This window comes from Schistocerca nitens, chromosome 9 (genome assembly GCF_023898315.1).
Source record: "Schistocerca nitens isolate TAMUIC-IGC-003100 chromosome 9, iqSchNite1.1, whole genome shotgun sequence".
Taxonomy (NCBI): Eukaryota; Metazoa; Arthropoda; class Insecta; order Orthoptera; family Acrididae; genus Schistocerca; species Schistocerca nitens.
Genome location: NC_064622.1, coordinates 507,753,996 through 507,767,807, shown reverse-complemented (window position 1 = coordinate 507,767,807; position 13,812 = coordinate 507,753,996).

Here is a 13,812-nt window from a genome sequence, read left to right as displayed (position 1 = left end):
CAAATTATCCTGTGTGCGTTGTAACACGACAGCCTATTGTGAAGGGAGAGACTTTATTCAGTCACAAACACGCGATCGCAGACGCACAGGTAACGGCTCAGATTGAGTCATGTTCCTGTTGACAGTTGAAATCAGCGTGACAGGAGCACGTGGAGGCCCAGTTGCACACTATGCTCCACAGATGTGAATGTCTCTGGACTTCCACCGGCCGCTATGGTGATCTCGTGACGGGGAAAACCCTTCCTTTGGGCATCACAACGGCTGCTCGCTTCTCATGACCGCTTTTCGTGACCAGTGCAGGTTTAAAACATATCCCAGAATTAATAAACACGAAGTCGTATGCGTCACTGAAGAACCAGTAGACTCATTTGAAGCAGAAAAGTATGAAGACGCGGCTTCGATATCCGCATTAGTTTACATGTTATTGTAAGTTAAATGTTATAAATAATTGGGCTCTGAGCACTATGGGACTTTACTTCTGAGGTCATCAGTCCCCTAGAACTTAGAACTACTTAAACCTAACTAACCTAAGGACATTACACACCTCCATGCCCGAGGCAGGATTCGAACCTGCGACCGTATAAATAATTCCTGTATGGTAATAGAGAATATCTCGACAATGCATTATGCGATTGCAACTAATGAGATATCTATGGATATATCTCGTAGAACTGTATCGGACTGTGAAAGTCAAGCCACTGCAATTACATATTTAAATGAGAGGCTGAAAAGTGAATTTTGCGCAATTAAAAACAGCTATTCTTACAAAATAAATAGAGAAACATTGAAGGTAGCGGCAGTACTGTAAACTTAAGATATATAGGAAATTATTTAATGTGTAATTTAATTTGTGTGATAATATTTACATTTATAAATCTGAATACGGAGGAAAATCGTAGAAATTGTTGTTTATGAATAAACTATGCTAGATAAAAGAAAACTGATATCAGCATAATACTTCTTGGAAAATTTCCGTGTGATTTGGTGTATCATATATGTACAAACGGTTAAAATTAAGAATTTCGGCATCTTGCACGTTCAATAGTTTAACTGACTTCAGTGGTCCTCGATCGAGGTTTCCTGGGTGAACAGCGGCGATAGCGAATACTTCAATTGGTAGGGGAGTCTTGGTTCTGACGCCGCTGGAGGCGGTCAGATTGTCAGTGTTAGGAGAAAGTTTTATCTTATGAGCGGTGAAGTAGCCGCTTGTTCGCGTATATGAATTTTTCTGAGTTCCTACTTTTGGACATAGATTTTTTCGGGTATCTGATGGACTTGCTATGTTTCGGGTTGCATGTGATACAAGCCGCACTTATAAGTCAGTATGTAGCCACTTTGGAATTCATAGTTCGATATACTGTAGAGCTCTAACGGCTTTCTAAAGATAACGCACGCAGTTAAACGTGACGTATTCAACCGCCTGCAAGATCTTAAGAAACTTGGCCACGCTCTGGAATTAATGTATTGTGAACTTTAATTTTGGTTTTTTATGTTCTTGTAGGAAATAAACTCGAATTTGTGAAACTTCAAAAAATGTTTGAGTGCGTACCTTATTTTTGCATTACAAATCCTGCCTGCATTTATATTAAATACTTTCGTGGAACATCGGGCACATTGCGACGAATTTGAGTTGACGCCCCATATACGAAACGTAGCCAAACTTGTAAGTTCAACTTTACGTGAGCCAATTGAAGTGTTTGTGTTGTGTAATGTGTGGGTAAATCTTTTCTTGCAGTAGCACGTGGAGGCTCTGAGCTGATACAGAACTTGTGAACAGTTTAGTATTCTGATTTTCGGCGAGTTGGTGAGGAAGATTGTATTTTATTTCGTCATCCACAGCAGGTGCACATTCCCAAACAACCTGTACGATCGCAGTATGTATACTTTTTGTAATACGGTTATGAATTTTAGTTTAACACTATATGATCTCCAAAATTCCTGTATATATTTCACTTTTTTTTTTTTTCGGTCGGCATCATTCAGTTGCAAGATAATGTCCGCCCCCATATTGCCAAGGTTGTTTAGAGTACGCTGCAAAAGTCTCACTGGGAAGCCTTTGCAACATGCTCCATGCTGCCTCGGTCACTCACTATGCCATTTTTATATTTTCGGTGTCCTTAAAAAAGACGTTCGTGGCCTTCGATGTGCTTCGGACAAAGATATGCACGGCTGGGTACAACTACTGTTTCGAAGCCAACCGCCAGCATTTTTCCATGAAGGCAGGGACCGCCTTTTGTCACGGTGGGATAAGCATATTAACAGCTATGGCGATTAATTTTCAAATAATAATAATCAGTTTACTTACTTTTCCATCTGTCTTGTTTTTGACTGTCCTTTAGAGAACGGACGAAGTGGTCACACAAAGGTCACAAATATCGTGCAATCACGTACGATTTCATTTGCATTGCGGTTAGAAGGTACACACTATGAGGTGTGATTGGAAAGTTTTATAAGAATGGATCCGCTACTGCTTACTGGTTTCGCGGGTAGGTACACGGAGGGTGGGGAGTGAGTCATTGCCTTGTCCCTGAACGCCCTCTGACAGGAAACTGCATTTCCTTTATTCAGTTCGTTGTGGCAGGTTATTGAGGTCGGGTCTGTCAGGGCTTGTTGCCGGATTCTGTCTGCATGAAAATGGACACGGACGTAAAAACGGAGCAACGACTTTGTGTGAAAATTTGTTTTAAAACCGGAAAATCAGCTTCTGAGACTTACGAACTATTAAAAACAGCTTATGGAGATAATTGTATGAGCCAGTTAAATGTCTTTGTCTGGTTGAACAGATTTAAAAATGGCCGCGAATCATGTGAAGATAGACCACGGTTCGGCCGTCCTTCCACCTCAGAAACGAATGAAAATGTTGTGAAAGTTCGCGACTTAGTGCGCTCTGATCGTAAACTTACAATTAGGGAGGCGGCTGATGAACTTAATTTAAGTTTCTGTGCAGCTGAGTCAATTTTAACTGAAGATCGGAACATGCGTCGAATGTCCGCAAAATTCATTCCTGAAGTGTTGTCAAGTGACCAGAGACAATATCGACTTAAAGTGTGCCAACTGGTTAATCGGACTAAAAATTACCCAGATTTGTTAAATACAGTAATTAAAGTTAACTAACCGTGGGTATATGGTTATGGTGCCAAAACCAAAGTGCAGTTTTCGCAGTGGAAGACTCCAGGTTCACCACGGCAAAGTCGGTCGAAGGTGAAGACAATGTTGGTGATTTTTTTTCGATTCTACTGGTATTGTGCATCATGAATTTACCCCTGGAGGACAGACAATTAACCAGGAATACTACAAATGTGTTGTTGAGTTTTTGCACGAAAAGGTGCTGAAGAAAAGGCCTGCATTGTGGAAAGACAGGTGTTGGGTGCTACACCATGGCAATGCTCCGGCTCACCGTGTCTTCTCCATCGTTGAATTTTTGACCAAATTCAAAATTCCTGTGTTACCACAACCGCCATATCCCCCTGATTTGGCCGCTGCGGACTTCTGTTTCCTAAACGGAAATTTTCACTGAAAGGCAAGCGATTTGACCCGATTGAGGACATCCAGGCAAATACGGAGAGCGTTCTTAATACACTTCAAAAAATTCCAAGAATGTTTCCAAAAGTGGAAACACCGTTGGAGTTCAGTCAGAAGGGGACAATTTTGAAGGAGATGCATCACAGTAGCATGTAAGTACCACCGTTCTACAATTGCAAGCCCATTCTTAAAACTTTCCAATCACACCTCGTATAGCTACTTACAAATACATGTAATTATGCTATGTGTATATGGTTCCTGCTCGGAAGAAAATCTACGTCGGTACGAATTCATTAATGAAAACAGGTGGATTTTGTTGGGCGGCGCGCCTTCGGTCACAAATCGTGATTACAGTTTCAGCACACGATGCATTTCGAGCCCTGGTGGCTCATCTTCAGGTGTTCGCTCAGCCCACATCAGTATTTGAAAATATGTTGCTATACGTCTGTTTACTATTCGGAATAGCAGGCGATACGTCGCAATCGACATCTCCGCTATTCGGTAGCACTGCGGGGTGTAGTAATCGATGAATGACTTTAACTGTGCATGGCGTACCTTGAAGAATCGTATGGACTCTCCTTCTCCCCGAATTCAGGGTGTCATCAGAGCCAGAGGAAGGCACTAGCGTCACGTCACCCGGAGTGGGTAATTCAGTGCGGTGTTCTTAGACATCCGGTGAGTGTGTGTGATGGTCCGCAGATTTGCACAGAAACACGCGTGCTGGAATTCTCGCTTGGGCTTTGAGGCTGCAGCCTCCTGGCTACCACAAAGTACGAACACTTTGTTACGCCGTTTGCACGTCACGTACCTGCCGGTTCTGTTTAGCGTGTGATCGCAGTATGTGCGTTGCCGTCAGTTTCGAAACGAAAGCTGGCAATTTAATCGAGAAGTTACGCGCGCTCTGTGCTAAGCCTTTGATCCCCGTTAAATTTGCTTAAACTGCTGCGTGTTCCAATAATGTAATGTTACTTGTCATATATGACCTCTGTTCGCAATGTCTGAACCCGTCTGAGTTGAGTAAACTGTGGCACAACAGGCAGAGTTGCGTTTTTTGCCGTGCGTTATCCTTTTATGTAGGCGACAGGCAATATTCCAGCTCTCAATTTACAGTGAATTGTTTTGATGTTTTCTGTCGTAGTGCTCTTCGGGTGAGTGCCGTCCTCGGTATAAAAGTACCTGTAAATAATTCCATTAACTGTATATCAGAATGTCATTATTTGGAATGGAAAATGTGGAGTACTTAGTTCTGTGGAAATGACATGCGCGCGACCAGACGCGTTCATTAAATCGACCGTGGACGCTAACTTGAGCGCCGAGAAAGGTTGGTTTAAAACTTCCTGGCAGATTAAAACTGTGTGCCGGACCGAGACTCGAACTCGGGACCTATGCCTTTCGCGGGCAAGTGCTCTACCAGTTGCCCGTGAAAGGCAAAGGTCCCGAGTTGAGTCTCGGTCCGGCACACAGTTTTAATCTGCGAGTAAGTTTCATATCAGCGGACACTCCGCTTTAGAGTGAAAATTTCATTCTAGAAACAACCCCAGGCTGTGGCTAAGCCATGTCTCCGCAATATCGTTTCTTCCAGGAGTGCTAGTTCTGCAAGGTTTGCCGGAGAGCTTCTGTGAAGTTTGGAAGGTAGGAGACGAGGTACTGGCGGAATTAGGGCTGTGGGGACGGGGCTTGAGTCGTGCTTGGGTAGCTCAGTCAGCCTTCAGCGGCGCAGCGGTTCGGACGGTGTTTACGTCCCTGCCGCACGTCTGCGCGAGAGGTGTTTACGTTAAGTGTGTAGCGGTGTGCCGCGGTATACATAGAACGAATCATGGCCTTGTCGTTCCGCAAATCGACACTGAAGTTTACTGTTGTTAACGAATATGCTCGACCGAAGGCTTACGAGATCGAACATTATTTACGGGACGAGGTGAAAATCGAACCTGACGTTCTAGTTGGAATAATCTATAGTCAGCAGCGTGGTCTATGTGAAGCTCATAAATGAAGCAGCATGTGACGAACTACTCCTTCGACACCGACAGGGACTTCGTTTCTGTCATTCGGACGGGAATGTAACAGTTGAACACGCCGGCATGGGACTCCTAACGATCCGCGTCTTTGAGCTTCCATTCGAAGTGCCAGAAGAATTGGTGACAGACGCCCTGCGTCCTTACGGAACGGTCCTATCGCACGTGGCTGAAAAATGGGCGAGTTTCAAGACGTATTCTGTCCTCAATGGCGTCAGACGAATACGGATCGAACTCCGAAAACACGTTCCGTCATACTTGTACATCGCTGGTTGTAGGGCGATTGTCGTCTATGACAGACAACCAAGGACGTGCTCTGAGTGTGGGAAGGAGGGACACGTACGTTCTGAGTGTGCTCAACGAAGGTTATTACAGCTGCCACGGGATGAACCGCCCCTCACGCCGCATCCGACTGTGCTCCCCATGACTTATGTCGCCGCATTACGCGATGACGTGGGCCGCGAGACAGACGCGTACCAGAACACACAGACAGCGGCAGATCGTGGCGAGCCACGGAAGGACGACGTTGTGCTGGACCGCCTGCAGCAGTCACAGGACGCCCTCTCTTCGGTGCCGCTTGCGCCCCCTTCAGATAAGGCACATGGAGACGTCGATAATACGACGGCGCACGATTCCGACGTCCCCCACGAACAACTGGAGACCATGCTGACTTCTGATTTCGAGGCCCGGCAACATAAACAGCGATGACCAAAACGCCGGAAGAAGCGCCGCCTCACGGTGGAGAACGACCACTCTGATCTAGCAGACAATTCTGAGACGTTATCGGGTATAGAGCAGACGACCATGGATACAGAAGAACTGCCTAGCGTTGATGCAACGGTGGCCAGCGGGACGGCGACACGACATACCGCTGACGATGCTCCAGACACAGCGAAGGAGTTCGATCGACGGCAACAGGCTACTGAGGAGGCTACGGCGCCTGCACCGCACGACAACGATGGGACACTAGGGGACTGGTCAGAAGAGCCACCCCCGTGGGGAACAGATGATGCCGGAGGAACTGCTCCCACGCACTCTCCCGGTGTAAGACCGGCAGAGTGCACGGAATAATGACAGACCATATGAGGGGACGGCGGGGGACGTTAGTCCGACAGCAGCCTACGTACGGAAGAATTAGGTACCGTACGGTGCCCTATCGACGTTGACAGCCATGCAACAAGCTTATCGGATAGGGTCTGTTAACATCAATAGCATTGGGACGCCGTTAAAAATCAAGATGCTCAGTGACATGATAAAGGCTGCGGATTTAGACGTAGCACTATTACAGGAAGTTCGGGTACTTCCCCCCACGGACTTTTACGGTTACGACATTTGGTGTTCTCCGTGTGACGAGAGAGGCGTTGGCACAGCTATACTATTAAAGGAAAGGATACGTGCAGACGAAGTAGAGTATTTGCCTTTGCCCGTGGTACGGTCGTGACCATAGGTGGAATACGTTTGATCAACATATACGCACCGTCAGGCTCGGATAAGAGAAGGGACAGGGCAGATTTTTACGCCCATGAGGTTACACCGTTGGTCCAGGGACGATACGATGGTTGCATACTCGGCGGAGATTTTAATTGTGTGCTCGATAGAAAGGACCAACAACCTAACTATACTACTAGCCAAGAACTTAGGGAGCTGGCCAACGGGATGGAATTAGTCGATACATGGGACCTGAAGTATCGCAACCAACCAGGATATACATTTTTTTACTAGCCACTCCGCGAGCCGTTTGGATCGGGTATGTGTTTCAAGGGCGTTAGCAATGTCGACGGTGGACGCAGAAATATGGCCGACAGCGTATACAGACCACGAGGCACACATTTGTACGTTTAACCTAGATAGACAGCAGGTATGGAGACGGAGGGGTAATTGGAAGATGAACGTCTCCCACCTGCGAGATACAGAATGCCGACGCGTGGTGGAGGACGCGTGGCATGGCTGTCTCCGTCGACGAAATTCTTTCGGTTCTGTCCTGCAGTGGTGGATCGAGTGAGCGAAGCCAGCTTTACGGAGGACGTTAGTAGGTTACGGGAAGGAGGTTTCTCAATGGCAGCGCACGACCACTGAGTTTTACTTTACGGCTCTCCGGGAGCTGTTAGCTCAACCACCTACACCAGAACGCCAGACGGCCGTCCACCGAGTTAAGGCGAAGCTGGTACAACTTGCGACGCAGAGGATGGCAGGTACGATGATACGCGCGAGGTCGCAGGATTTCCTGCCCAACGAGGTTCCCTCGATGCATTATGTGATAAAGGAAAGACGAAGAAGACGCAGGAATTTAATACATGAGATCGATCTCGGCGATGGCCGTCGTTTTACAACACAAAGGGGCATAGCACAGGCGTTCACGGATCATTTTAGCAGATTCTATGTGAGCAACGGAGAGGGTCAGAGGGAGCTGGGGAACGTCCTGGAAGAGATCCCAGACGCGACGAGTGTGCACGGGGAAGCGGACGGGTTATCTGAAATTACGTGTGAAGAGCTGGAGGAAGCGATTACACGAGGTGCCTGCAACAAGTCCTCAGGTCCAGACGGATTCCCGTTGGAATTTTACCGTGCCTTTGTGACCATTATGACACCGATGTGGCTATGCATGTTTAATGAGCTTCTGCGGCAAGAAGTACCGGTTCACATTCAATTCACGGAAGGGCTCATGATACCGATCCCGAAGCCCCGTGGTGGCAAACGGCCTTGTGATTATCGCCCCTTGACCCTCCTTAATAGTGACTACAAGATATTCATGCCCATCCTGGGAGAATCGCATACATGCCGATCAGACTTGTCTTAGCGGCATCAGTAATATCCACACAGCCTTGGGAGACTATCGTGACGTTGTCGCCCTCACGGCTGTATGCCGCCTCCGGGGGGCGATGGTTGCAGTAGATTTCGATCATGCTTTTGATTGCGTGGATCATTTGTACCTCGCGGCGATAATGAACAGGATGGGTGTCTCGCCATTATTGACCACTGCTGTGATGCGGCTGTTGCACGGCGCCAGATCAGCGATGGTGGTCAACGGAGGGAGAACTGAGTATTTTAAGATCTTAAGATCGGTGAGACAGGGTTGCCCCTTGTCGATCCTCCTCTATGCGATCGCCTTAGAACCGTGCCTCGCAGGCCTTCGCCGCCGTCTTACCGGGATCTCCCTACGGCATTTATCATTCAAATGCAGAGCATACGCGGATGACATTGTGTTCCTCGTACGCAATGAGGGGGAGACTCAAACAGCACTGGATTGGCTACAGACGTATGGGATGGCAGCTGGAAGTGTGGTCAACTACCGAAAATCACAATTCATGCATGTGGGGCGTGGACTAGAGCCAGGAACGGAAGGACCCTTACCTGCCGTGCAAACCCTCCACTGTTTGGGTATCACCTTTCATAAAGAGACAGCGGGGACGGCTGCGGACGACTACCGAAGGCTGTTACTCAAAGTCCGCACGGCAGTACGACTAAACGCCCTACGGTCGATGGATATGCTGCAGCGAGTGTTACTCGCCAACCTTTATCTCGCGCCCATGATAGGCCACCTTACACACCTTGACGCGCACGATGGCTATGAGGATTCAGGCGGCTTTTGGGTACTATGTATGCCTGGGACAACTCTTTAAGGTACAGTACAACACGCTTACCCTCCCAGCGCGAGAGGGGGGCGTTGGTTTAGTGAACGTGCACGAGAAGGCGCGTGCCATGTATATTAATACTATGCTCAAACGGTGGCGCAACAGGAATCACTCGCTTACGGGGACGATCATCGAAGAACTAGTACCAACTTCGCATCTTCCTCCAGTCAGTGTCGGCCATATATCGCCCCCTTCAACGTATGTGCGCACGTTCATCGTGGAACACAGTTACGTTCGAGAGCGTTTACCGATGACCCGACAGTCGACATCGGACGTGTACCGTCTGCTTCTTCGACAGATCGCCCAGAATAGGGTGGAACGGAAACATCCAGCTGTTAATTGGCATGTGGTGTGGCGCACGGTCCACCACCCCCACCTAACTACAACAGTCAGAACAACATGGTACATCGTCGTGAACCGAAAATACCCTACAAATGATAAAAAGTACGCAATACATTTGGCGGATTCGCCCTTGTGTCAGCAATGCGGCGTGCTGGATACGGACGACCATCGGCTGGTCTGCGGCGAGGCATTGGCTGTCTGGACTCTCGCAAGAAAGATAATAGCGTTCATGCGGCGCACTATCTGTACAGCAGTCTGTTCTGACATAGTATTTTTTCCAGAGGAAACGTATTTTCCGCGTCATAAGACGAACGCAGTGGCGTGGATCACAGGTATGACGGTCCATTACATCTATAGAGACACACGTACGAACGTACTGAACGTCCTGGATTACTGGCAATACTTGCAAGATGGACACACCAAACTATTACGGCTACAAAAGTACAAGGATTGGTATGCCAATTACCTAGTAACGGTTTTTGCGGACCCGCCATATACCTGGGGTGTGCCGGGTGCGCAAAGATGAGCGGCGATGCTTTCGTTGTGAAACCGACCAAGTAAAGTGATCGACTAAGAACGCTATGCGAGTATGAGATCTAGGAAAAACTAACGCTTGCACAGTTAGCAAATGGATGTACTTCACAATTTGTTTTCATATCTATAAATACTTTTCTTTAGGGTGCCGGAGGTGGCCCCACTTTGATTTTGTTGTTATTTCATGCTGCATGGTAAGACGGCAGCGAGGTTCCTTCCAGGACAGTTATCATGTGTCGGGACGTACTATGTTCATCTTGTGAATAATAAAGGTTTCTGTTTCTCCTACCTTCCTTAATAAAAAAATAATAATAGTAATAATAAACCCTCACAAGAAAAGTGATTCACTTGTAAAAAAAAAGGGCAGAAACTAGTGCCCTGAAAAGAAAAAAAAAAAAAGAACAAAAAGATGGATAGAGCCATGTAAGCAGGAGATCCCGGGTTCGAGTCCCTATCAAAAAAAAAAAAAAATAAATAAATTTAGCCTATTGGAATGCTGACGGTGAAGGAAACTTTCATCATTGTAAGCAGGCGAAGAGGAGGGGAAGTGGTAGTGTCGCATAGAATACGATCAGTAATTTATTGCTGTACCTTCAAACATTTTTTTAGCTTTCTGTCTTACATTTGCTTTTGTTTCTATCACCATGCCGCCATTCATAATTTGTACATGTGAACATTGATCATAGTTGGCTATAATCTACGGTATGTACACAGCAGAGAGACTCCTGATCAGGTCCAGAGAACGGCGCGCAGCTACAACGCTCCTCTCCCTAGCTGGGTTCTGTTTATCGCTTTGAACCACCAGTCACCCTCTACCCCGATCTGCTGCAAGTCGTCATCGCTTCCGTCTCTCCACCTTTCATTTGGTCTACCTGGAGAGCAAAAATCCGTCGATTACCAAGACCATCGATGTTCGTCTATCTTAGCGACGTTTGGGTCTCATCAGTCCTACGGTATTTAGACTGTTCTAGATCTCTTCCAGCTTACAATTACTTCGAATTGTCCATTCCCAGTATTTCATACTGTGCCGGACCATACATCTAAAGACTTTTCAGTCGAAAATATTATGTAAGTATTTTGTTGTGAGCTGACTCACAGCCTCAGTGAAATTTTTGAAGGAAGTCATTCCGCTATAGACTGTTGAAATTTGTGTTTACTCTGACTGCAATGTCGGCACATGCTGTTATTTTCAGTTCAAAGACACGTTTCGTGCAGCTCGTCACGTTACTAAATCCTACGCAAGCCTCTTCATCTCCGAATAAGTGCAACCTACATTCATTAGATTGATTATTGCATTCGGCCATTTGCGCGCTCTACAATTTTCCCCTCTCCACACACCCCTCGACTGTTCCTTGATGGCTCAGTATGTGTCCTACCAACCGACCTCTTCTTTTACTCAACTTGTACCGTAAACCTGTTTTCCCCAGTTCGATTCAGAACGTTCTCATTGGTTTCCGAATCTTCCCATCTAATCTTCGAATTCTTCGGTGCCACTAAATTTCAAATGGTCTCACTTTCCTTCGTTTCAGCCGGCCGGGGTGGCCGAGCGGTTCTAGGCGCTTCAGTCTGGAACCGCGCGACCTCTACGGTCGCAGGTTCGAATCCTGCCTCGGGCATGGATGTGTGTGATGTCCTTAGGTTAGTTAGGTTTAAGTAGTTCTAGGGGATTGATGACCTCAGAAGTTAAGTCCCATAGTGCTCCGAGTCATTTGAACCAACCTTCGTTTCACTTATATGTATCACTACATTTCGGGCGAATACTTCCGCAAAAACATTTTCCAAACAAACAAACAGTGCCGTACGTGAAAGAAGCTACTATAACAATCATCCTAGGAGCAAGTGTTGATCCAGCTCCAGTCCTTTGGATCTGTACTCTACAAGTGTACTTTTCAGGAAGCAGGTGTTAAATTTCCACCATATGTGTACACTGTGGTATGTATGTCCAGTTGGTATTCTGTCCCGTGTCAGTCCGATGACACGGATGCCTTTTTCCTTTTTGTTAGCGCTCCCTCCTGACGTGTAACTGCCGGCCGTTGTGGCTGAGCGGTTCTAGGCGCTTCAGTCCGGAACCGCGCTGCTGCTACGGTCGCAGGTTCGAATACTGTCTCGGGCATGGATGTGTGTGATGGCCTTAGGTTAGTTACGTTTAAGTAGTTCTAGGGGATTGATGACCTCAGAAGTTAAGTCCCATAGTGCTCCGAGTCATTTGAACCAACCTTCGTTTCACTTATATGTATCACTACATTTCGGGCGAATACTTCCGCAAAAACATTTTCCAAACAAACAAACAGTGCCGTACGTGAAAGAAGCTACTATAACAATCATCCTAGGAGCAAGTGTTGATCCAGCTCCAGTCCTTTGGATCTGTACTCTACAAGTGTACTTTTCAGGAAGCAGGTGTTAAATTTCCACCATATGTGTACACTGTGGTATGTATGTCCAGTTGGTATTCTGTCCCGTGTCAGTCCGATGACACGGATGCCTTTTTCCTTTTTGTTAGCGCTCCCTCCTGACGTGTAACTGCCGGCCGTTGTGGCTGAGCGGTTCTAGGCGCTTCAGTCCGGAACCGCGCTGCTGCTACGGTCGCAGGTTCGAATACTGTCTCGGGCATGGATGTGTGTGATGGCCTTAGGTTAGTTACGTTTAAGTAGTTCTAGGGGATTGATGACCTCAGAAGTTAAGTCCCATAGTGCTCCGAGTCATTTGAACCAACCTTCGTTTCACTTATATGTATCACTACATTTCGGGCGAATACTTCCGCAAAAACATTTTCCAAACAAACAAACAGTGCCGTACGTGAAAGAAGCTACTATAACAATCATCCTAGGAGCAAGTGTTGATCCAGCTCCAGTCCTTTGGATCTGTACTCTACAAGTGTACTTTTCAGGAAGCAGGTGTTAAATTTCCACCATATGTGTACACTGTGGTATGTATGTCCAGTTGGTATTCTGTCCCGTGTCAGTCCGATGACACGGATGCCTTTTTCCTTTTTGTTAGCGCTCCCTCCTGACGTGTAACTGCCGGCCGTTGTGGCTGAGCGGTTCTAGGTGCTTCAGTCCGGAACCGCGCTGCTGCTACGGTCGCAGGTTCGAATACTGTCTCGGGCATGGATGTGTGTGATGGCCTTAGGTTAGTTACGTTTAAGTAGTTCTAAGTTCTAGGGGATTGAGGACCTCAGATTTAAGTCCCATAGTGCTCAGAGCCATTAGAACCGTTTTCGACGTGTAACTTTTACCTCGGTGTGAGCCCATCCCATATGGTGTCGAATTGCAAGGTCAAGAGTCCTGTTGTAACAATGTTAATAGTACCGCACACATCTTGTTTAAATAACAGGGTCTACATTTCGCAGTGGCGGATTATGTATTGACTCCTCCAACTCTTTGAGCACTGTGTACAAAAAGTTATAAACTGCGACGCCTGTCATTCCAAGGACACTGAGGGAGTGGTCACAAGTGGATGGGAAGGGGAGGGGGGAGGGGGACGCGTAGCACCAGCGCCCTCTAGACAGGTGGTGTTGGTTGTACCTCATGCCGGTTAAGGAGTTAGCCCTCTTTGAACGCATGAAAAATAGGCGATGTTCCTGATTTTTTTGTAAGTAAAGTAAGAAGTAATGTTAAATCTGATTATACAGTTCTGTTACTTACAGTTTCATGTTTGTGTCCGCATCCGACGCTTTCTGTAACGGCTGCACCCGTTGAAAGGACCCCTTGCAGCTGGAACATTGATCATCGGCGGGAATTCCCGAAATCCTTCTACTGGACCTGTGACAA